The 22,076-nt window shown below is 43.6% G+C and overlaps 1 protein-coding gene across 4 annotated transcripts in view; it reads left to right on the top strand.

Annotated features, from left to right (window-relative positions):
- The window catches only part of CHKA (choline kinase alpha), a 60,616-nt gene that overhangs the window by 894 nt on the left and 37,646 nt on the right, over positions 1-22,076 (top strand). The gene's annotated exons all lie outside the window — the stretch shown is intronic.

Raw genomic sequence — 22,076 nt, 5'->3', positions numbered from 1 at the left:
CCCCCGAAGACCCTCCAGAAGGCAGGCTGTTGAAAACATGCGCTTTCGTGGGACAACAGGTCTCTTCTAAGGAGAATAGTACCATTCAGTCACAAAGAACATTTTGTTCAGAAGCTTAAACTGTGTCTAGCAAGTCCCTTTGGGTTTAGGGCCTTGAATGAAGGAGGGATGTTTTGGCTGGCTTAAAAAAATCACTTGGTGACTTACTTTTAGTTCTTCAAGTCCATGATTAGGTTTTTCCCACTGAAAGAGACCTCTGTTAGCGGTGAAGGGGTGACGTTTGTTAGTTCCCTACTAACCGCTCAGACATGTAGGTGTGTGACCAGCCAAAGTTAGGATGTGTGGCTCAAAAAATAACTAAGAGCAAGGTAGAAAGAATCCCCCCCCTTTTTTAAGCTTAAAAAAACTAATCATAAGTTTAAATTACAAAAGAGTAAGTGTGTACGTATTCAGACTTAACAGCAAAACATAAACTTGGTTTTTGTCCATCCTGCTCCCATGAGATGATCACTTAACATTTAGTGGGCTTACTTCTGTTGAGACCTTTATTGAGACCTTTAAAAATGTGTTTTCTTTTTCTGCTAATTTTCTTGTAACTGGCTGACCAGGTTGAGTGCAGTGTCTAGAAACTGGCTGGCTGGCTGGCTGGCTGCCACCGATAAGCCCCAAATCCAATTTTAGTCATTTGATTCCTTTTCTGTGCCCAGTGCTTCAGCAGAGCCGCAAATGCAGCAAAATTAACTGAGCTTCACTTTCTTTTTGTGCCTGTGGCCTCTCTTACAGATATGCTTAGAAGCAGTGAGAATCATAAAGGTAGAAAGAGAAAAGAAAACCAAAGAATTGCTTAAAGAAACCTTTTTTTTTTTTTGAAATGAAACTGTCTCCCAAACTATCACATGTAGTTAGGCCTGAAAATTCTCAGTGAGAAGATCTCTTAGGCCATGTAATCTTCAGGTCATCCAGCTGTAAAATGGAAAACATAGAGGGGCAGTGACTTGCCTGAGGTCAGTGGCTCTGTGCTGACATCAGAGTGAGCTGCCAGGTCTCTTGAACTGACCTCCTACTCCAGTGCTCTTGCCTGTTGCCTATGAGAACGTTTTGGACACCCTGGATCCAGCTGTAAGATGTTTTTGAGGTGCTTTTCTGGGGAGTGTCACTCATTAGTTAAACCTTTGTGTTTTGCTCAAACCTGACATTCTAAAAGCATTGAGGATGTCGATGAAAAAAATAATCGGTAGTCAACCTAAGAAAGAAATGGAAAATTTTATTCAGGTCAGATTGAGGATTATAACCCGGAGACAGCCTCTCAGAGAGCTCTGAGAACCGTTCTGAAGAGGTAAAGGGGAGGCCCAAATATACGTGATGGTTGCAAAGGGGGTGCGTGCAGTCAAGCACGCAGCTCAGCAGAAGGTTGCTGCTAGTCACGAGGAATGACTTCTTAGTTAATGCTCTTAATGCCTTTCTAAGTGTGGGAAGGTGCAAGAATAAAAAGTATCTCCAGAAAATATAATATCTCTCTGAGGGTCAGTTCTGTCATTTTTCTGAGGCACAAAGTACTTCATCCTGATCTTTGCCCTGAATTCCTTTCAGGGTGTATTGTAAGTCAGCGACTACATTGGCTAATGATTTGATTCTTGTTGAACTGGATAGTGGGCAGGATTCCCTTCGCTTTCGGTTGTAATTTCAGCCAAGGTTTGGGAGGCATTTCGTGACCAATCTGTCCCACGGCGTTAAGAATGCTCGTTCCCAGGTCAGGTGAATGTTTCGTTGACAGGCCACTCAATGTGCTGTTAGCGGACTAGGTCCTGTTAACAGTAGTGAAAAGCCTCTGGACCACCTATCTTAGTAGTCTGTTATGCTCCAGGAAAAGTTTCCTTCTTCTTTTTTTTTGGCGGTACGCGGGCCTCTCGCTGTTGTGGCCTCTCCCGTTGTGGAGCGCAGGCTCCGAATGCGCAGGCTCAGCGGCCATGGCTCACGGGCCCAGCCGCTCCGCGGCACGTGGAATCTTCCCGGACCGGGGCATGAACCCGTGTCCCCTGCATCGGCAGGCGGACTCTCAACCACTGCACCACCAGGGAAGCCCCAGTTCCTGTCTTTAAGGGAAATAATATACTGGCATTGTATGTGAAGTTCACCAAAGATGTCTTCAAGTGCAAGGTGAGTGAGTGGTGGGTTATTGTGACCCCTAACAGGATTGGGAAAGGAGTTACATGGTTGGCTCCAGAAGAAGAAAAATTGATCTTTACGGTTGAGCAGGTATTTCTGTCGTTGGGGAGGGCTGGTTAACGCATAATGCAGATGCACGATGCACTCCAGAGGGGAGGGAGGAGGCCAAATGGGCAGAGAACAATTTTATGTTTAAACTTTGCTTGTCTTACCTTAAAATATGAATTTTTATTTCATCAAGGATGTTTTGTTTGTTTTCTCCAGAAATCAGTGGTCTTGGAAGACACAGCTTTCCTTTTGGTTTGGTGGACCTTTTAAAATAATGTTGTATGGTGTGATACACTGCCTCTCAGTCCTGTTTTCTGGAATAGAATGTAGTTATGAATGAGTTTGACAAGGAGAAAAGAGGTGATTTAGGATATGGGAAAGTGGGTGATGCCTAGCTTTAAAAAAAAGGCAAAAGAGGTAGTTCAAGTGGGGAAAGATATACCCTTGGTTGAAATTCAGTGGCCTCCATAGCCAGTTCATGACAGGTTCTGGCTGTCATGTGTTCCTGATCCATCTCTCCAGCCCTGGCTTTTTGCTGAGTGCTGGTCCATCTGGGGTGTATGAGACCTCACTGCCTCAGCATGGTCCATCCAGTCTGTCCCACACTTAACCCTTTTGCTCCTCCCCACCCTGGAATATGCTTCTCCTGCCTTTTTTCTTTGAGTTATTAACAGCAGCTGGCTGGTGCCTCAGGATTATTTCTCACCCTTTGCATTTGCTCAGAAAGCCCTCCTCAGCGCTCGGTGACAACTAAACCCTAGTGAACTGCTTTTGTGCCTACACCTCCAGTCTGCTCCAGGCCTGCTGTCCTTGCTTAGACACTGTAACAGGAGGCACTTGTGGGTATCCTTGTGCTTTGGGTGACCCCCCCTCCATTCTATATCCCATTGCCAGCGATTTCTCAAATATCCTGACTCCTTTGTTTAAAAGTTTACTGTGGCATCCTGTAGCTGGAGAATAAAATCCAAACTTGTTTGTATGGTTTATACTTGGGCCCCAACCTTAATTTTTCAGTGTGGTTCTTTTTTTGTTGCTGTTTTAAAATCGTTCCTTTCCCCTAACCAGCAGCAACTAACAGTGAGCTAGTTACACTTGTCCTTGCACTTCTTGAATGAGCTTTGTGTTTTCAGTCTCCAGACATTTCTTTGCTCCTGCACTCTGCTTGGCAGCCTGGTGTCTGCCTTTTCTTTTTTAAAAATAAATAAATAAATAAATTTATTTATTTGTTTGTTTATTTAATTTTTGGCTGTGTTGTGTCCTTGTTGCTGCACGTGGGCTTTCTTTTAGTTGCAGTGACCGGGGACTACTCTTCGTTGAGGTGTGTAGGCTTCTCATTGCAGTGGCTTCTCTTACTGCAGAGCACGGGCTCTAGGCGCACGGGCTTCAGTAGTTGTGGCGCACAGGCTTAGTTGCTCCGCGGCTTGTGGGATCTTCCTGGACCAGGGCTCCAACCTGTGTCCCCTGCACCGGCAGGCGGATTCTTAACCACTGCGCCACCAGGGAAAACCCTGGGGTCTGCTTTTAAAATACCTCCTTCAAGGCCTAAATTAGAGAGCCAGACAGAATTAGTTTCTTCCTCGTTTAGGTTTCTTCCATAGCACTTCATGCATACACACCTTTATGTCACAGCACTTACCACATTGTGTGTGTTTATTCGTTCAAGTCTGTTAGATTGAATTCCTAGAGGGCATGTCGTGTTCATCTTTGTATCTCCAGTAGAAGAATGCCTGACTTTAGCCCCTGGATTTTAGCTTAAATTGGCTTCTTTGCTGTCCTCCTAATGTGATGACAGGGCTCTTTGTAATCAGACTACTGGTTGCCTGAGTCCCTCCAGCTATGAGTGGTATAGGGAAAGATAAAAATTACCGTAATATGAAAATTGTCACTAATGTACTGACCACTTGGAAATTTTGTCCATGCCCGGACATCACAGCTGAACACTAGCTTCTGTCTCTGCCCATCAAATCAACGTTTGTTATTATCAATCACTCTCATTGCTTGTGGATAAAACAGTCACAGTGAGCTGTGAAATGAAATTGTAAGTCTTGCAAAAGATGCAAGATATCATGAAGTTTGATGAAAAAAATGTTTGTGGACTATTAAAGTTTTACACACATCTCCCCACAGACCCACTACCAGTTGAGAAATGATAGGATAGATGGTACCATGGGCCCTTTAAAATCAGATCATTTAAATATCAAAAGACAGGCCTTGAAAAGACTGGCAAAGTCCTCAGCTGTATTTGCAAAAGTATACAGTAAAAGTCAAAGAAGGAGTGAACTGTGCTTTATGGTGCTATCTTAAAGGGTTTTGGAAAAATTATGCCAAAACTCCCTACTTGATTTCTTTTATATGTACATTACTTTGATAATCTAAATTATGTTACATGTAAAGACATAAATAATTCTGTTTCATTTTTCAAGATAAAGTTTCATTTACACTTTATTTTTACTACACACTGTGAAAATTTGGTCCCTTAAGGGGCCTTACTTCTTTTTTTAAAAAAAATTAATAAACCTAACTTTTTTTAGAGCAGTTTTAGATTCACAGCCAAATTGGGCAGAAAGTACAGAGAGTTCCCATTATACCCCACCCCCCTTCCCCCACAGCCTCTCTCACTGTTGACATCATTCTCCTCCTGCAGGGGTACATTAGTTACAGTCCACAAACCTACACTGACACATCATTATCACCCAAAGTCCACAGTTTACATTAGGGTTCACTCCTAGCGGTGTACCTTGTACAGGTTTGGACAAATGTATAATGATGTGTACTATATCCACCATTGTAGGATCCTACAGAATAGCCTCATGGCCCCAAAAGTCCTCTGTCCTCTGCCGATTTATCCCTCCCTCCCCTCAAACCCTGATCTTTTTAGTGTCTCCATAGTTTTGCCTTTTCTAGAATGTCATATGGTTGGAATCATACAGTATAGCCTTTTCAGATTGTCTTCTTTCATTTAATAATATTCATTTAAGTTTGCTCTGTGTCTTTTCATGGCTTGATAGCATATTTTGTTTTAGTGCTGAATCGTATTCCATTGTATGGGCGTACCACAGTTTATCCATTTGCCTGCTGAAGGATATCTTTTTTTTTTTTTAAGTCTTTTTTGAATTTGTTACAATATTGCTTCCATTTTATATTTTGGTTTTTTGGCCCCAAGGTATGTGGGATCTTAGCTCCCCGACAAGGGATCAAACACATACCCCCTGCATTGGAAGGTAAAGTCTTAACCACTGGACCTCCAGAGAAGTCCCTGAAGGATGTCTTGATTGCTTCCAAGTTTTGACAGTTATGAATACAGCTGTTATGAACATCTGTGTGCAGGTTTTTCTCTGGACATGTTTTCAGTTCATTTGGGTAAATACCAGCAAGCCTAGGTGCTGGATTATATGGTAAGAGTATGTTTAGTTTGGTAAGAAACTGCCAAACCATCTTCCAAAGTGGCTGCACCATTTTGCATCGCCGCCAGCAATGAACGAGAGTTCCTGTTGTTCCACACCCTTACCGTCATTTGGTGGTGTCAGTATTCTGGATTTTGGCCATTCTAGTAGGTGTGTGGTGGTACCTTGTTTCAATCTGTGGCTCTCTAAGGGCATGTGACGCTGAGCATCTTTCCCTGTGCTTACTTGCCGTCTGTGTGTCTCCCTTTTGCTCAGGCGGTTGCTTGGATCTTCCGCCTGTTTTTAATCAGGTTCTTTTCTTAGTGTTGAATTTCAAGAGTTCTTTGAATATTTTGGATAATAGTCCTTTATCGGATGTCTGTTGCAAATATTTCCTTCCAATTTGTGGCTTGCTTTGCATTCTCTTGATAGTGTCTTTTGCAGAGGAGAATTTTTTAATGTTAATGAAGTCCAGCTTATCAGTTATTTCTTTCATGGATCATGTCTCTGGAGTTGTATCTAAAACATCATCACCATACCCAAGGTCAACTAGATTTTCCTTAATGTTATGTTCTGGTTTTATAGTTTTGCATCTTACGTTTAGGTCAATGATCCATTTTGAGTTAATTTTTGTGAAGGTATAAGGTCTGTGTCTAGATTTCATTTTTTTGCCTGGGGCTGTCCAGTCCTTCCAGCACCATTTGTTGAAAAGACTATCCTTTCTCCACAGTATTGTTTTTGCTCTTTGTCAAGATCAGTTGACTATTGATGTGGGTCTGTTTCTGGCCTCTACATTCTGTTTCATTGATTTATTTATTTTTTTTTTCTTTTGGCCAGTATCACACTATCTTGATTCCTGTAGCTTTATAGTAAGTCTTGAAATCTGTACAATCAGTTCTCAGACTTTGTTCCTCTGTAGTATTGAGTTGGCTGTTCTAGGTCTTTTGCTTCTCCATGTAACTTTAGAATCAGTTTGTTGATATGCACAAAATAACTTGCTGGGATTTTTATTGGGATTGCATTGAATCTATAAATCCAGTAGGGAAGAACTGACATCTTGACAATATTGAGTCTTCCTCTTCACAAACATGGAATATCTCTCCATTTATTTAGTTCTTTGATATCTTTCATTAGAATTTTGTAGTTTTCCTCATATAGATCTTGTACATATTTTGTTAGATTTATACCTCAGTACTTAATTTGGGGGGGGTGCTAATGTAAATGGTAACATGTCTTTAATTTCATTGTCTACTTGTTCATTGCTGGTATACAGGAAAGCATCTGATTTTTGTATATTAACCTTGTATCGCATAACCTTACTATAATTGCTTATCAACTCCAAGAGTTTTTTTCTTCGGTCTAGTCTCTTGGCTTGTTCATCTCTGACCCTTGTGCCCACAGTCTCCTTCCTGGTTTTCCTCTCTGGTGGAGTGTGGCAGTCAGTCTAGACTCCCTCCATGATCTCACCATCCTCTGTCCACTGACAGGGTATCTTGTACCGCCCTAGGACAGCCCTCATCTTTAGCTTTGCATTAGCCCATCTTGCATCCACAACCAGACTGCCATCTCCCTGTAAATCAACACTCACTCATCTCATTGTGCCTAGTACTTTTTTTGTTGAATATCACAGTAGTCCAGGGCCTGGTGATGAAACAATAAAAACATAAGGCCCAGGAGGTCCATGTGGGCTAGAAGGGATGTGGGGCACTTTGTGGAGAAAGTGGGAGCATCCCTGAACTCTGAAAGGTGGAAGGACCTTTCAGGTGGGAAGAGGAGGCAGAGGTGTGCTATGTCCCGAGGATGCTAAGGTTGGTGGCTTGAAATGGGTATTTTAGAAATACTTTCTGAGGGACATTTGGTAATGTCCGGACACGTTTTTGATTGTCACGATTTCATGGTGGTGGTGGTATTACTGGCATCTAGTGGGTAGAGGGCAGGGATACTGCTCAACATCCTCCAGTGCGCAGGACAGCACTTTCCTCTCCATGCCCTGAATGTGGACAGTGCTGAGGTTGAGCAGCCTGGAGCAGAGGACTGAAGAGCGAGCTTTTCTCTGTCCCGCACACTTTTTTTTTTTTTTTTTTAATAAATTTATTTATTTATTTTTGGCTGTGTTGGGTCTTCGTTGCTGTGCGCAGGCTTTCTCTGTTGCGGCGAGGGGGCTTCTCATTGTTTCAGGGGGCTACTCTTCACTGCAGTTCGCGGGCTTCTCATTGCGGTGGCTTCTCTTGTTGCAGAGCACAGGCTCTAGGCATGTGGGCTTCAGCAGTTGCAGCATGCGGGCTTCAGTAGTTATGGCACGCAGACTCAGTAGTTGTGGCTCACGGGCTCTAGAGCGCAGGCTCAGTAGTTGTGGCTCATGGGCTTAGTTGCTCCGTGGCATGTGGTATCTTCTTAGACCAGGGCTCGAACCCATGCCCCCTGCATTGGCAAGCGGATTCTTAACCACTGTGCCACCAGGGAAGCTCTGTCCTACACACTCTTAAAGATTGATAATAAGCAACTGACATTATCTCCTGTAATCTTCACAGACCCCTCCTAGATACTCTTAAACCGTCTTACAGAGTAATTTCCCCAAGACCATGCAGCTGTCTGCAGAGCCAGCAGCCCACCTGGGATGAAGCCTGTTCTCCTAACTGTGCCTGTAGACTTGGTGTTGAGAGCTGGGAGTTAAGACACCTGTTCCTGATTACTGTGTATTATGCTGTCATTTTACTGAAGTGCTTTTTTCCCCCTGAGCTGTGGTCGTTTCAAGTTGAATTTTAGATGGCTAGAAGAAATTTTGCAGAAATCTCCTTTTTTCTTGTTTGTGCTCTAAATTCAGTAGCTCTTTTGATATTATGCTGTCTTCTATTTTCCGTGCAGGCCCTGAACCTTAGGGAGACTGAGTCCTGTGTGTGCTGGGCTTTGTGCCATGTTACTTGTGGACAGTTTGCAGAGGTTTTAGTGGCTTTTTTGGTTTTCAGCAAAGTACAGTTGGTTAGGTGCAGACGAGAAACTTCCCATCTCAGTTTAGCAGGTGAAAACCTTTGTGTTAAAGGCTTCTCTGGAGCAGGCAGTGTCTCAGGTTTCTCATTGTCTGAGCTGACTCACCTAGATGGACTCCTTTTCCAAATGGTTAAAAATACATAGATGTTTTTGATGGATGAATGGACGAGCAGAGTGTGGCATATACCTGCCATCAGATATTATTCAGCTCTGATAAAAAGGAGATTCTGACGCATTACAACATGGCTGAACCTGGAGGACATTCTGCTAAGTGAAATAAGCCAGTCACAAAAAGACAAATATTGTACGATGTCACTGCTGTGAGGTCCCTAGAGAAGTCAAATTCATAGGGACACAGTATCCTGGTGGGTGCCCGGGGCTGGAGGATGGGGAACGGGGAGTTAGTGTTTAAAGGGCCTGGAGTGTCAGCTTTACGGGATGTTCTGGAGGTAGAAGATGGTGATGGTTGCACAAGAATGTGAATGTACTTAATGCCACTGAACTGTACACTTACCGATGTTTAAAGATGGCAGATTGTATGTTATGTGTGTTTCACCTCAACTTAAATATTGGAAAAAAAAGTAATCTAGATGTTTGACGTGAGGAATGGCATATTTTGAGACCTTGGGCACTTCACCAACTTGTTGTATCACTACAGCATGCATTTTCCCCATGTAGAATGCTGTAGAATAAAACAGAAATAACCTCGTTCAGACCTGGTAAGTCTACAAATAAAGGAGGGCCTTCCCTGGTGGCGCAGTGGTTGAGAATCCGCCTGCCGATGCAGGGGACATGGGTTCGTGCCCCGGTCCGGGAAGATCCCACGTGCCGCGGAGCGGCTGGGCCCGTGAGCCATGGCCGCTGAGCCTGCGCGTCCGGAGCCTGTGCTCCGCAACGGGAGAGGCCACAACAGTGAGAGGCCCGCGCACCGCAAAAAAAAAAAAAAAAAAACAGGATACAAGCCATTTGTAAAGCTACTTGTATTAAATACATGTTGCTAAAATAAAGACTATGTTATACAGTAAACCACTATCTAGTGAAGTGATTTTACTCCAAAACTTAAAAAATTGTTTCGGTGGGGCAAAGAGAGTCCACACAATAGTTCAGAGGCTCTCTCCCCTGCATTCACTTTATCACTTGTAGTTAAAATTACCAACTGCTTCCTGTCACACATTGAGTACTTGAAGCACAGGGTGTGACATTTCCAAGTACCCAGGACCTGCCCCGTGTAGACCAGCTTCCTGCTGCCGTGTTAAAGTGACACACAACACAGCACGAAGGGCCCACATCTACTGGACTGTTCGGCCTTATCATTGACTCGGATTTGACCTCCTTTCTACACATGGAGTATATTTTCAATCTATGAGAATTTTTCAGAGCAAGCAAACTTGAATGATAGTTTTTATAGCCAACACCTGCCAGTAGCATTCAGTGTTTTCACAAGGTGGGTGAACAGTCTGGGAGGATTTGTGAAGCGACCAGGAACCAAGATGCCATCTTGCCCTGCGGCTTCGTGGCTGGAGAGGGAGTGATGAGGGAAGGGCCGTGCTGTGGTCCCACCCTGAGGACTGAGCCTTAGAAGGTGGGGAGCTGGAAGGATAGTATGTACAGTTGCTGTGGCCCAGCCACCTTCCTTTGCTTCCCCACGTTACAGTTGAGTACTCTCTGTATTTGAGTGGGGAGCCCTCTTGCCACCTCTGACCTCCTGGGTAAAGTACAGCTGTGCCATAAATGGTGAGCTAATAGACCTTTAAGTCAGGAGTGTTTCCTCATTTGCCTCGTGGCGGGGAAATGGTCATTTTCTTCTCCCTCCTTGAAAATCTCCACTGCCATTAAGTCTGGAAATTAACTGTACTTCATCCCAAATGTGAGAGTAACCTGTTTGAATTGTAGTGACCTGCTAGCAAGTTAAGAGGATCTTGATTGATTTTGTGCCTTACCAGGGTTTTGGGGTTTGTCCTGTGTTTAGGTAACACGTAAATTTCCCCGAGATGCTTCATTGTCTAACACAGTCAACTTCTGTTGGAAACGATTACGCTTCAGATTCTGGAACAGTGGCGCTAACGTAGAAAAAGATGAGATGGGGGAGGAGATAATCAACTTGCCTAAACCTAGAACTGCCTCTAAAGTTGAAGGTTGGAAAAGTCACCAAGAAACAAATTGATCATTACTATTATAGATTGATATCAGTGAAAAACATTTTGGCTTTTTAAAGGGCTCAGTCAGGCAGTTCAGGGCTGAAAATGAGGCCTGGGCCTAAAAATCCTGAAACGTACACAGAGTATTATCTCTTATGTGACTAGAGGAAAGAAATTATCAGGAAAGGTTCAGTTAACTGGAGCCCAAGTTACTAAACATTTTCCTTAATTTTTTTTTAAAGAGAAAGTGTGAAAATAAAAAAAAGCAATATTACTTTAAGCATTAAGAACATTCCCTGGCCTGCCTTGGAAGCCGTTTACATCTGAGTTCCTCTGTGTGTGTCTTAACCTCCCTAGCACTCTGTAGTGATATTTCATGTTCAGAATAAGGGCCCCAGACCAGTGAGGGGCTTGAAACATGAACAGGTACATCACATTTTCCACCCTGTATTTAAGGCAGGAACGGAGGGAGGTACAAAGAGTTTTTAGATTTTCCACAAGAGTGTTTTATTTGTTAGCCTCTAATTATTCTTGTGGTTAGGATGGTACTTCATACCGACCTGATGATTAACCAGGAAATCAGTTGCGTGGGATAGCTCCCTCCTTGAGCATTCATTCCTTTTATTTGTGAAGGGATTACAGAGGACAGTTGGGAAAAAAAACAAGGGTTATTTTTACACATTTTGTTAAAGAAAAAAAATCTTTGAGTAGATAATCAGTGTACTGGCTTTAATATTCAAACATTACAAAAGGGTGTCTTTCTCCCACCTCTGACCCCAGCGCCTCTCCCTAGAAGCAAGCACTTCCAGAGAGATGTCAAGCATATATTAGTATATGTGGGTATATTCGTTTCTTCAGCAAACACTGAGAGCTGCAATGTGCTAGGCCCTGTGTGAGGGGCTGAGAATGTGTAGCTTCCCCTCCCTCTTTAATACTTAACAGTAGATCACTTTTTTTGCACTAAAAGCAGCACTGTGTCTTGGAGATTGTTTTATATTGGTATTTATTGAGCTACCTTTTGAATAGCCATATAGTGTTATATTTTAATTGAAATAGCATTTTGATCTTTTCAGGACAGTTTGAATCTAGAACTTCTGCTTTGTTAAGTTAATCATGGTAATAAAAGATTCCATTCATTAAGTGCTCACTCTAGCCAGGTACTACGCTGATTGTGCTTATCTCATTTAATCCTGGCAGTGAGCCTCAGGGAGAGGAATTCTTTTTTTTTTTTTTTTAAGATGAAAGTTACTTTAATTTATTTTTATTTATTTATTTATTTTTGGCTATGTTGGGTCTTCGTTTCTGTGCAAGGGCTTTCTCTAGTTGCCGTAAGCAGGGGCCACTCTTCATTGCGGTGCGCGAGCCTCTCACTGTCACGGCCTCTCTTGTTGTGGAGCACAGGCTCCAGATGCGCAGGCTCAGCAGTTGTGGCTCACGGGCCCAGTTGCTCCGCGGCATGTGGGATCTTCCCAGACCAGGGCTTGAACCCATGTCCCCTGCATTGGCAGGCAGATTCTCAACCACGGTGCCACCAGGGAATCCCCAAGGAAGAGGAATTCTTAACCCCAGGGGCTCAGAGAAGCTGAGTAGCTTGCCAGGAGTTAAAGTGTTAATAAGTGGTGACTCCTGTCTAGTTCTAACACAGTATGATGGTTATTTCAGCTAGTCACTTAGGTATGCACTTCAGTTTAGACAGAGATAAGATACACCTGTCTCTATTTTTGCCCAGATTTTTTGTGATAAGCAGTTCTCTACAGTAGTACCTATTACTTGCAAGGTATGTGCAAAAGTATCCTGAGAGTATGATGTCTGGCAAGGACTTCAGATGACCTTGAGCGTGTTGACGAGTCCTATATTTTAGGTAAGTAATAAAGTCAAGTGGCATATCTACCCTGAGGTCCAGTCAGTGCTCCCATGGGTTAGAAACCTCTGCAGGCAGGCCTCCTGTCACAGTCCAGGGCCAAGTGACATTCATATAGACGAGTCATGTGGGGAAGGCAGGGGTCCCCCCAGGTGTCTGACCTTTTCAGGGACACTGTTTTATGGATGAGAACTGCAAACAGACCTGGTGTGTGAGTCACCCTTTGTCTGTTTTGGACTGTGAATAAGGGTGAGAAGGATTCTGTAGGGTGTACATATGATGGCAGGTAGTTAATGCCTGAAGTTACGGTTGTGGCCTTTTACTGCTTTCCCCTGCACATAGGCTACTGGAGACTTCATCTCTTCCAAGTCTTCCTGTCTTAGGTTTCCTGTTTTGCGTTTGACCTGCCAGCGCAGGGGTGGAATTCAGGGTGCTGTGCTAAAGAGTACTGTGGAGGCCACCCGGTTCAGAGATGTTCACGACTACGTAAGCATAATTTTAAAACTTTGAAAAGTCCAGAGATGATGAACAGCACGGAAGCGAGCCAGTCGGCAGGAGGAGGGCAAAGGGCATGAGAGGCCAGCGTTGGCCAACCTTCCCTCCCCAGGCTTTATTCTGGAATCTTTCCTCTTGATGGTTTTGACAATGGCCTGGATGCCTGGATGGTGGTAGGTGCCTGGGCTGTGGAAACCAGGTAATGGGAGAGTGGAGGAGAAGGCGGTGGGCTGTGTGTGTGTGTGTGTGTGTGTGTGTGTGTGTGTGTGTGTGTGTGTGTGAGCCCTCCCTGACAGGCCTCAAACTGGGGGGCTGCGGGAGTAGGCTGCGAAAAGATACGTGGGGAGGAGAAAAAGAAGTGTATGGCCAGGACCAGAGGGAAGCACCTTTGGTCATGCTGGTGGGGGACAGGTGCCATCTCCAATTAGAGTTACAGGTAGGTGTGGGAAGCTGGAAACCCAGTGTAACCACAGAGGTTTCCTGAAACTCGGTAACTTCTCTCATTCCAAAGTCCTTAGTAATGCTTCTTTTTCCAGATCCTAAAATCAGAGGCATCTTTTTGAGGGCTTGATTTCTCCTAAGATCTAGCAGTTTCATTGGAAGTGTTCACTACTTGGGGAGCAGATTTTAATCAAATGGTGATTGCCATGGGTCATACACACGGAGCTTAATATTAAGAGGACGGTCACTCATGGGTTCAAATAAACCAATGGATGGTTGATTTAATAAACTACTTAAGGCAAGTTATCACTGGTTTAGAAAGGAAAAAAACAGCATTATTGAGATGTAATTCATGTAATATAAAATTCACCCTTTTAAATGGTATAGTTCAGTGTTTTTTAGTATTTTTACAGAGTTATACAGCGATCACTGCTGTTTTTTCAGAACATTTTCATCACCTCAGAATGAAACCCTGTACCATTAGCATTCTCTTCCCATTCTCCCCTCTCCCTAGCTCCTGACAGCCACTGATCTACTTAATTTTTATGGATTTGTCTCTTCTGGACATTTCATATAGATGGAATCATACAACATACATGGCCTTTTGTGACCCGTTTCTTTCACTTAGCATCATGTTTTCTCGGTTTATCCGTGTTGTAGCATGTATTGGTACTTCATTCCTTTTTATGGCTGAATAATATTTCATTGCTTGATATACCACAGTTTGTTTATTCATTCATTAATTGATGGACATTTGGATTCTTTCCCTTTTTTGGCTATTATAAACGTTTGTGTTCAGTGTTTGTGAGGCCATATGTTTTCATTTCTCTTGGGTATATGTCTAGGAGTGAAATTGCTGGGTCACTTGGTAACTCAACATTTAACTTTTTGAAGATGTCACTGATCTTTTGAGCCCTCTGTCAGAGGATCTCCACAGACCCCAACAAATATCCCTATTGAGTTTGAGAGGATATTGGACAAGGTTATTGTTGCTTTGACCCATTGTGATCTTTTTACCAGTGCCTTTTTTCCCTTCGCTACCAGTGATCTTGGTTTTATACATATACTAAATTACCAACTGATTTTTGAGAAGAGTTCATTATAGTATATGCTGGTGATTGTGTATTAGATGCCATAAAGTTTTATGTGAAACAACCTCTCTTTATTAAAAATTACAAACATTTATAAAGTAGTAAAGAATAAAATTTTGAAAATAATAAAATAGCTTTATCAAATCTGAACATTTGGCTTCGGGTTCCCTTTTTTTTTTTTTTTTTTTTTTTCTGGGTTCCCTTCTTTTGCCCAGAGGTAACCACCATTTTGCATTGGTGTTAAAATTCTGTTTCATTCTGAAATAAGATTCTGATCTTTAGAACAGAATTTTGAAGTCTTTTATAACCTGTGTATTTGGTCTAAGTGCTGAAACATTAGAGCATTTTTTGTGACAGGTGTACTTGTAGTAGTGTGGTTCACGTATGGGGGGTTAATAATCCTGTGAGTCATGGAGCATTTGGTTCATGTTTGACCGTAGGTAACCAGTTGTCATCTAGGCTTCTATTTTAAGAAGAACTTTCACACCAGGAAGGCGTGATGATATTTCCTGCTGCAAGGAACTTTGAGAGGAAGTAGCATCAAATGCCAGATCTTAGTTTCGTGGAGTGGTTTTTGTTTTGAAATGATTTTGTGGAATTTGTCAGGGTTCTTTTAAAATTAATTGCAGTTGGGCTTCCCTGGTGGCACAGTGGTTGGGAATCCACCTGCCAATGCAGGGGACACAGGTTCGAGCCCTGGTCCGGGAGGATCCCACATGCCGCGGAGCAACTAAGCCCCTGCGCCACAACTACTGAGCCTGAGCTCTAGAGCCTTTGAGCCACAGCTACTGAAGCCCGTGTACGTAGAGCCCGTGCTCCGCAACAGGAGAGGCCACTGCAGTGAGAAGCCCACGCACAGCAACAAAGACCCAACACAGCCATAAATAAATAAATAAATTTAAAAATAAAAGGTAAATCTCTTTAAAATATAAATAAATAAATAAAATTAATTGCAATCAATATGCCAACTGTGACACAGTTTCTTTGACCCGTTTCTGGATCAACTAAAATTTTAGATTATCTGCTGTTTTACATCTTCCAGTTTTCTTTTCTCCTCTTAATGATTAGTGCAGTTAATTGTATCGCTTCATTTGAGGCAGGTAATGAATTGACATTTATCAGTTTGGGGGGAAGTTACTTAGCATAGAATCACTAAGGCGTATCATCAAGAAATCCATTTAAATAAAGTTGCTAACTTTCAGTATGTTTCATAGTTTATTTTCAGTAACTATTTTTCCCTTATTGAGGTACTTACAAATATTCCCTTTGCAATAATTTTTTAACTTTAAAATATTTCATGCCATTTGTTAACTTTATGTATATCTTGAAGCATTAAAAAATTTCATTATCTTCACTAGCAATTTAATGTTTTAAAAAATTATATTTTTGATAATATCAAGTTTTAATTGATTAAAAAACAGGTCAAAAATGAGATATGAGACAGGAGTTCTGACACCACTGACAGGTGAAGAGTGAACCAGTGTGGCTCTGTTTTAGGACACTTTGGCAGTAGGCATCAAGAAATTTTAAAATGGTAGTGCCCTTTGGTCCAGAAAACCCAGCTTTAAAGGATCTCCTCAGATTGTGCATAAAGATTGACATATAGGTATACACTTTGTAGAGTTGTGTGTAGAAGTAAAAAATAAAGAGAAAACTATTTTTAGCATTAGACAATTGGTTAAACCATGCTGTATCTTTAAGGTGGAATTCCGTGCACAATTAAAAATGATGTTCTTGGGCTTCCCTGGTGGTGCAGTGGTTGAGAGTCCGCCTGCCGATGCAGGGGTCACGGGTTCGTGCCCTGGTCCGGGAAGATCCCACATGCCGCGGAGCAACTAAGCCCGTGAGCCATGGCCGCTGGGCCTGCGCGTCCGGAGCCTGTGCTCCGCAACGGGAGAGGCCACAGCAGTGAGAGGCCCGCATACCACAAAAAAAAAAAAAAAATGATGTTCTTAATGCTGAATTGACGGAAAATGCTCATAATATAAGTGGAAAAGGAACTTTGTAGAGCAGTATATTCACCATGATCCCAGTTTTAATAAAAAGAAAGAAATTGGAGAAAGGAGCTTAGGGAAACGACGAGAAACAGTATATACACTACAGTGCTCAGAGGGGCTGCATCTGAATAATAGCATTTGGGTTAGTAGTCGTCTTTCTTATTTTGGCGAGAGAGGTCTTTCAGATTCACGTACACACAACTTTTTGGAGCCTGGCTTTTAAAATCTGAAAGTCAAACAACTTAATACACGTTAAAGCAGCCTGCTTTAGTTGCTTCAACAACCGATAAACTTAATTGAGTTTGAAAAAATACGCCAGGCCACCCAGGTTCTTCGTCACTTGTGGTGTGTAGGTGTTCTTGAACGTGCCAAAAGCAGCACAGCACTACCAAGCAACTGCTCTGTGGCTCTGTTTTCACAAATTCATTTTCTTTAGCATATAAACCAGTTAGCCTTTTGGTTCTTCAGTTTGGAGTTGGTTCTTTGTTTTGTTTTTGCATGGTTTTTTTTCAAATATCCTTTATGTTCTATGTGTGTTGTCATTTGATGAGTCAAGTTATTCTCAATTGTAAGTTAATTCTTGATAAGCTGTATATCAAGAGAAATTGAAATTATGATTTTTGCATCTGATCAGCAGTCTGTAAAAGCAGCTCTGTATTCTGCTCGTTATTCCATTGGTACCGTTTGAGGGACCTGTGGGGTGAGGATTAGGGACGCACACTCAGCTGGATCCCTAGGGCCCTGGTTAGAATTCCCGCCAGCAGTGACTTCTCTTCTCAGTGTCCTACCTGCCATGGCTTGCTTACATATGTTGAATATGAAATAAATATGTTATTCTCATCTTATTTGATATTTTGCTTATGTGAGTAGCTCTGTGCCTCCTAAATTTAATTATGACATGTATGTTTATTATAAAGATCTTCTGCCACATGATAAAAAGGTTGAAGTTTCAGACTTCTTTGGAATCCTTGAGCGTTCCTGGGGTTTTACTTGGAAGGATATTCTTGACACATCCCGTGGTAATCGGCTGTTGTATTTCTGCTGTCATTTCTGTGGCATATCTTCCCATCGTATCTTCTTCCCAGTCGTATTATTTAGCTCATTGGTGTCTTTTTTCTAGGTGGTTTCTGACAGTTTGGGTCATCTGTGACAATGACATTGTTTCATTTATTTTGATTGTCACTTAAAAATCATCCATGTTTTACTCCTTCCCACTAGGGCCTGTTGGATAAGCAGCTACAGATAATACAAGAGATGAAGGATTTCCAGGTTGTGGGCTTGTTTGTGGCCAAGCCGGCCTGCTTTCCTTCTTTGGGACTCTGGGGATAAACTGAATCGAGCTACACAGCTTAGAACAGTAGTTCATCTGTTTGGTCTCGCCGTGGACTGAGCTTTCGAGAGTATGTGACAGGAAGGAAAACTAGGGCTTTTAACTGATGTCATGCCTGTCCTGTTGCTTGGTAGCCACAACCCGTGCTGGCTGTGCCTGGATGTGGCAGGCCCTTGTGACAGGCCATGCACTTGGGGCGTGGGCCTGAGTGGAGGGGAAAGGAGAAGGCTGTCTTTCTGTCTCTGTGCCTTCCTGGTCCCCGTGTCTTCCTGAGCTGGGGTGGACAGCTAGCTTGCCTCCTGGGAAAGTAGGTCCTTATTCTTGCAGAGGTTCCCAGATGCCATGATTGCTTTTCTTTAAATAAGCTGTTGAAAAATACTCTTTAAAATGACTTTTATTTACATCTGTGAAACGTTGTTTCTGTAGAAGCACATTCAAGTTTCATTGGTGAAGAAAAATGAGATTATTTTTTCCTTTCTAAAGCATTGAGATATAATTCACATATCATATAATTCACCTGCTTAAATTGTAGGATTCAGTGGTTTTTAGTATATGGGTTTTTTTTTTTTTTTTTTTGGCTGTGCAGCATGTGGGATCTTAGGTCCCCCACCAGGGATTGAACCCACATCCCCTGCATTGGAAGCTCAGAGTCTTAACCAGTGTACTGCCAGGGAAATCCCAGCATAGGGTTTTTAATATATCCACAGGTATGTGCAGCCATCACCACAATCAATTTTTTATTTTTTTATTTTTTTAATTTTTTATTGTAGTATGCGGGCCTCTCAGTGTTGTGGCCTCTCCCGTTGCGGAGCACAGGCTCTGGACGCGCAGGCTCAGCGGCCGTGGCTCACGGTCCTAGCCGCTCTGCGGCATGTGGGATCTTCCCGGACAGGGGCGCGAACCCGCGTCCCCTGCATCGGCAGGCGGACTCTCAACCACTGCGCCACCAGGGAAGCCCCACAATCAATTTTAGAACATTTTCATACCTCAAAAGGAAACCCTGTCCCCTTTAGCCCCCTTCTGCCCCCTTTAGCCCCCTTCTGCCCTAGGCACCCACTCTGCAGATTTCCTCGTTCTGGACATTTCATATGAATGGAATCATTTAATATCTGGTCTTTTGTTCTGGCTTCTTTCACTGAGCATGTTTTTAAGGTTCATCCATGTTGTAGCATGTGTCAGGACTTCATTCCTTTTTTAAAAATTGTGGTAAAATATGCATGGCATAAAATTTACTATTTTAACCATATTTAAGTGTATAGTTTAGTGGCATTAAGTCGATCATGTTGTTGTTCAACCATCACCACTGTTCATCGCAAGAATGTTTTCATCTTGCTAAAGTGAACCTCTGTGCCCATTAAACCGTAGTTCCTCATCACTGCTGGTAACCCCTCTTTGAATTCATTAGCTCACTACGAATCTGTTTTAGTTATTTTGTGTGTGTTTCCTGGAATGAGGTATGTCCTTTTGAAGTCTAGCCCTGCTGACAGCTTGATTTTAGCCCTGTGAGACCTGTCTAGAGGCATCAGACCTCCAGAACTATAAGATAATAAACGTGTTGGTTTTTTTTAAAATGTATTTGTGTATTTTTGGCTGCATTGGGTCTTCGTTGCTGCATGTGGGCTTTCTCTAGTTGCGGCGAGCAGGGGCTGCTCTTCGTTGCGCTGCGTGGGCTCATCATTGCGGTGGCTTCTCGTTGCGGAGCACAGGCTCTAGGTGCGCGGGCTTCAACAGTTGTGGCACACGGGCTTCAGTAGTTGTGGCTCGCGGGCTGTGGAGCGCAGGCTCAGTAGTTGTGGCACACAGCCTTAGTTGCTCTGCGGCATGTGAGATCTTCCTGGACCAGGGCTCGAACCCGTGTCCTCTGCATTGGCAGGCTGATTCTAAACCACTGTGCCACCAGGGAAGCCCAGTAGGTAGTTTTTAGGTGGCAGAGAAGAGTGAGGAGTTTCCACACTGGAAGAACAGGAGTAAGTGGGTGTGGTGACACCATATCAGTTACTACTAGGTTTAGCTGCTTATAACAGAGGACCCCAGAGTCACAGTGGTTAAACAGCATAGAAATTTATTTCCATTGTGCATTGAAGAGGTCCAGGAGTAGCCAGGCTGAGCAGTTGTGGCAGCTTCACGGCTTGATGGGGATGCAGACTCCTTTCAGCTAACCGCTCTGCTCTTCCTAGGATGTGGCCGTCAATCTTGTGATCTAAGAAGCTGCTAAAGCTCTGGCCCCGTGTGCTAGTTAGGATCCTAGCAAGAAAATGGAAACACCACTAGGTATTTCAGCAGCCATAGAGGATTTAATATAGGGAATTGGGTGAACAGGTGGTGGAGAACCAAAAAAAGCAAAAAGGGGACACAGGTGATTAAAATAAGGAATACCAAGTGTGCAGGAAGCAGGCTTCTGGGGCTGGAGGACAAGGGAAGAGGTTGGGGTGATCGGAACCTGGAAGCTGAGAGGAGGGGCCCACAGAGTTGGGATCCCGACCTCCAAGGAGAGGGCACTGCTTGGCTATTGCTGGGGACCCTGAGGCTGGTGCTGGAGTCGCCCAAAGAAGTGAGGACGGGAATGGGTGGGTTGCTGCCGCAGCACGCGGCACAAGCGGCAGGCAGACACGTCTGCCGCCAGAACCTGATGGATGGGGGCAGCTGATAAAGGAGGTTTGCCATCGGCAGAGTCCCAGCCCAGCATCACAGCAGAACTGGAGTGGGAATTTGGAGCCCAGAGGCAGTAGCTTAGTCCTGACCCACCACCGTCTCCTCGGTCCACACAGCAGGATGGATGGGCAAGAGGGGGCAAGCGCGTGAGCATGTCTGACGTTGATTTCCCAAAAGCCACATAGACACTTCCTTGACATTTTATTTGCCAGCATTTGGTCGCACCGGCCCGGCCAGCTGTAGAGGCAGCTGGTAAATAGAGTCCTGACGCAAGGCACGTTGCTGCCTGAGCGCAGCCCAGGTTCTCTAACCCAGGAGGGTGGGGAGTGTCCGCCACAGGGTGGAACTTTGAGCGTTTTTGTGGCACCGTTAATTCAGCAACGTTAACAACCTCCAGATAAAACGTTCTCCCTGTTATCTTTCTTACTTACACAAAGTGAACTCTGTCTCGGGCCATTTTTTGACAGTGCTTGTCACCGCATGCTCAGGATCGCTGTCTGACTGGGCGTGTGACGATGCGATTTAGGTTTGTATTGAGCCTCACTTTGAGGAACGTAGCTTCACTAAGACTGTCAGTGGATAGAACAGGGAAAGAGGCTGCTGGCTTCTGTGACTGGGGGATGTCGTTCTAGGAAGCTGTGGTCCACCTTGCTGATAACTTTTTCTCCGCAAGTTGCGCCTATACTGCTGTGTGATATTGATGCATCTGACAGGCAGGTGTAGACTCAGGGTTTGCTGAAGCATCTGGTTCAGACATTGTCCCATGATTTTGAATTCTGTCTTACAGTTTTATGTCTGCTTTCTTCATTAGAGCAGAAGTTTCTCAAGGTCAGGGACCAGAGCCTGTTTCAGTTTTGTGTTACCCGAGCTTCCAGCGTGGTGCTTTGCTTACGTAATAGCTCCTTGCAGTTTACTGACTGGCTATGAATAGGATTTGGGGGCTCTGAAGTCTACTACAGATCAGGTGCCTCTGGTCTCGAATTCCTGATTGTACAGTATTTTGTTCATTTAACTCCAATCCCTGCATTAACTAACCACCCTCTGCACCTAATCATTTCCAACCCAGGCAGGTGATTTGTCCCCGAGGCTATGCTTTCCTGTTTAAACGTCCCCTGAAACTTGTTGCTTATCTTTGGTAGTCACAGTAGAAGGTTTAGGGTATTGAGATCTCTGAGAGCTCCAGTAATTGTTAATTATTAGAGCTCTCAGAGCTCCAGTAATTGTTAATGTTGCCAATTTTTCGAAAAGGCTGTTAGGCAAACCTGGTTGAGAAGGGGTGGATCTTTCCACTTCAAGTGTCAAGTCCTGTAGGCGATGGTTTAAGTATTGCCCCAAGAGTTTAACCTGGCAGTGATGTGGGTATATGACGGGAATTTTGGATCATCCATGAATGTGGGCTGGAAGGGAGGCATCCCCCCATTCCCAGGGCTGAAGAGGGTCTCCTCTCTCCTTGTCACTCTCTGAGGCAGATGCCACATGCAATAAT

The sequence above is a fragment of the Kogia breviceps genome, chromosome 7 (assembly GCF_026419965.1).
Source record: "Kogia breviceps isolate mKogBre1 chromosome 7, mKogBre1 haplotype 1, whole genome shotgun sequence".
NCBI classification, from domain to species: domain Eukaryota; kingdom Metazoa; phylum Chordata; class Mammalia; order Artiodactyla; family Physeteridae; genus Kogia; species Kogia breviceps.
The sequence above is the reverse complement of the archived record's forward strand: the minus strand, read 5'-3'. Positions and strand labels throughout refer to the sequence as shown.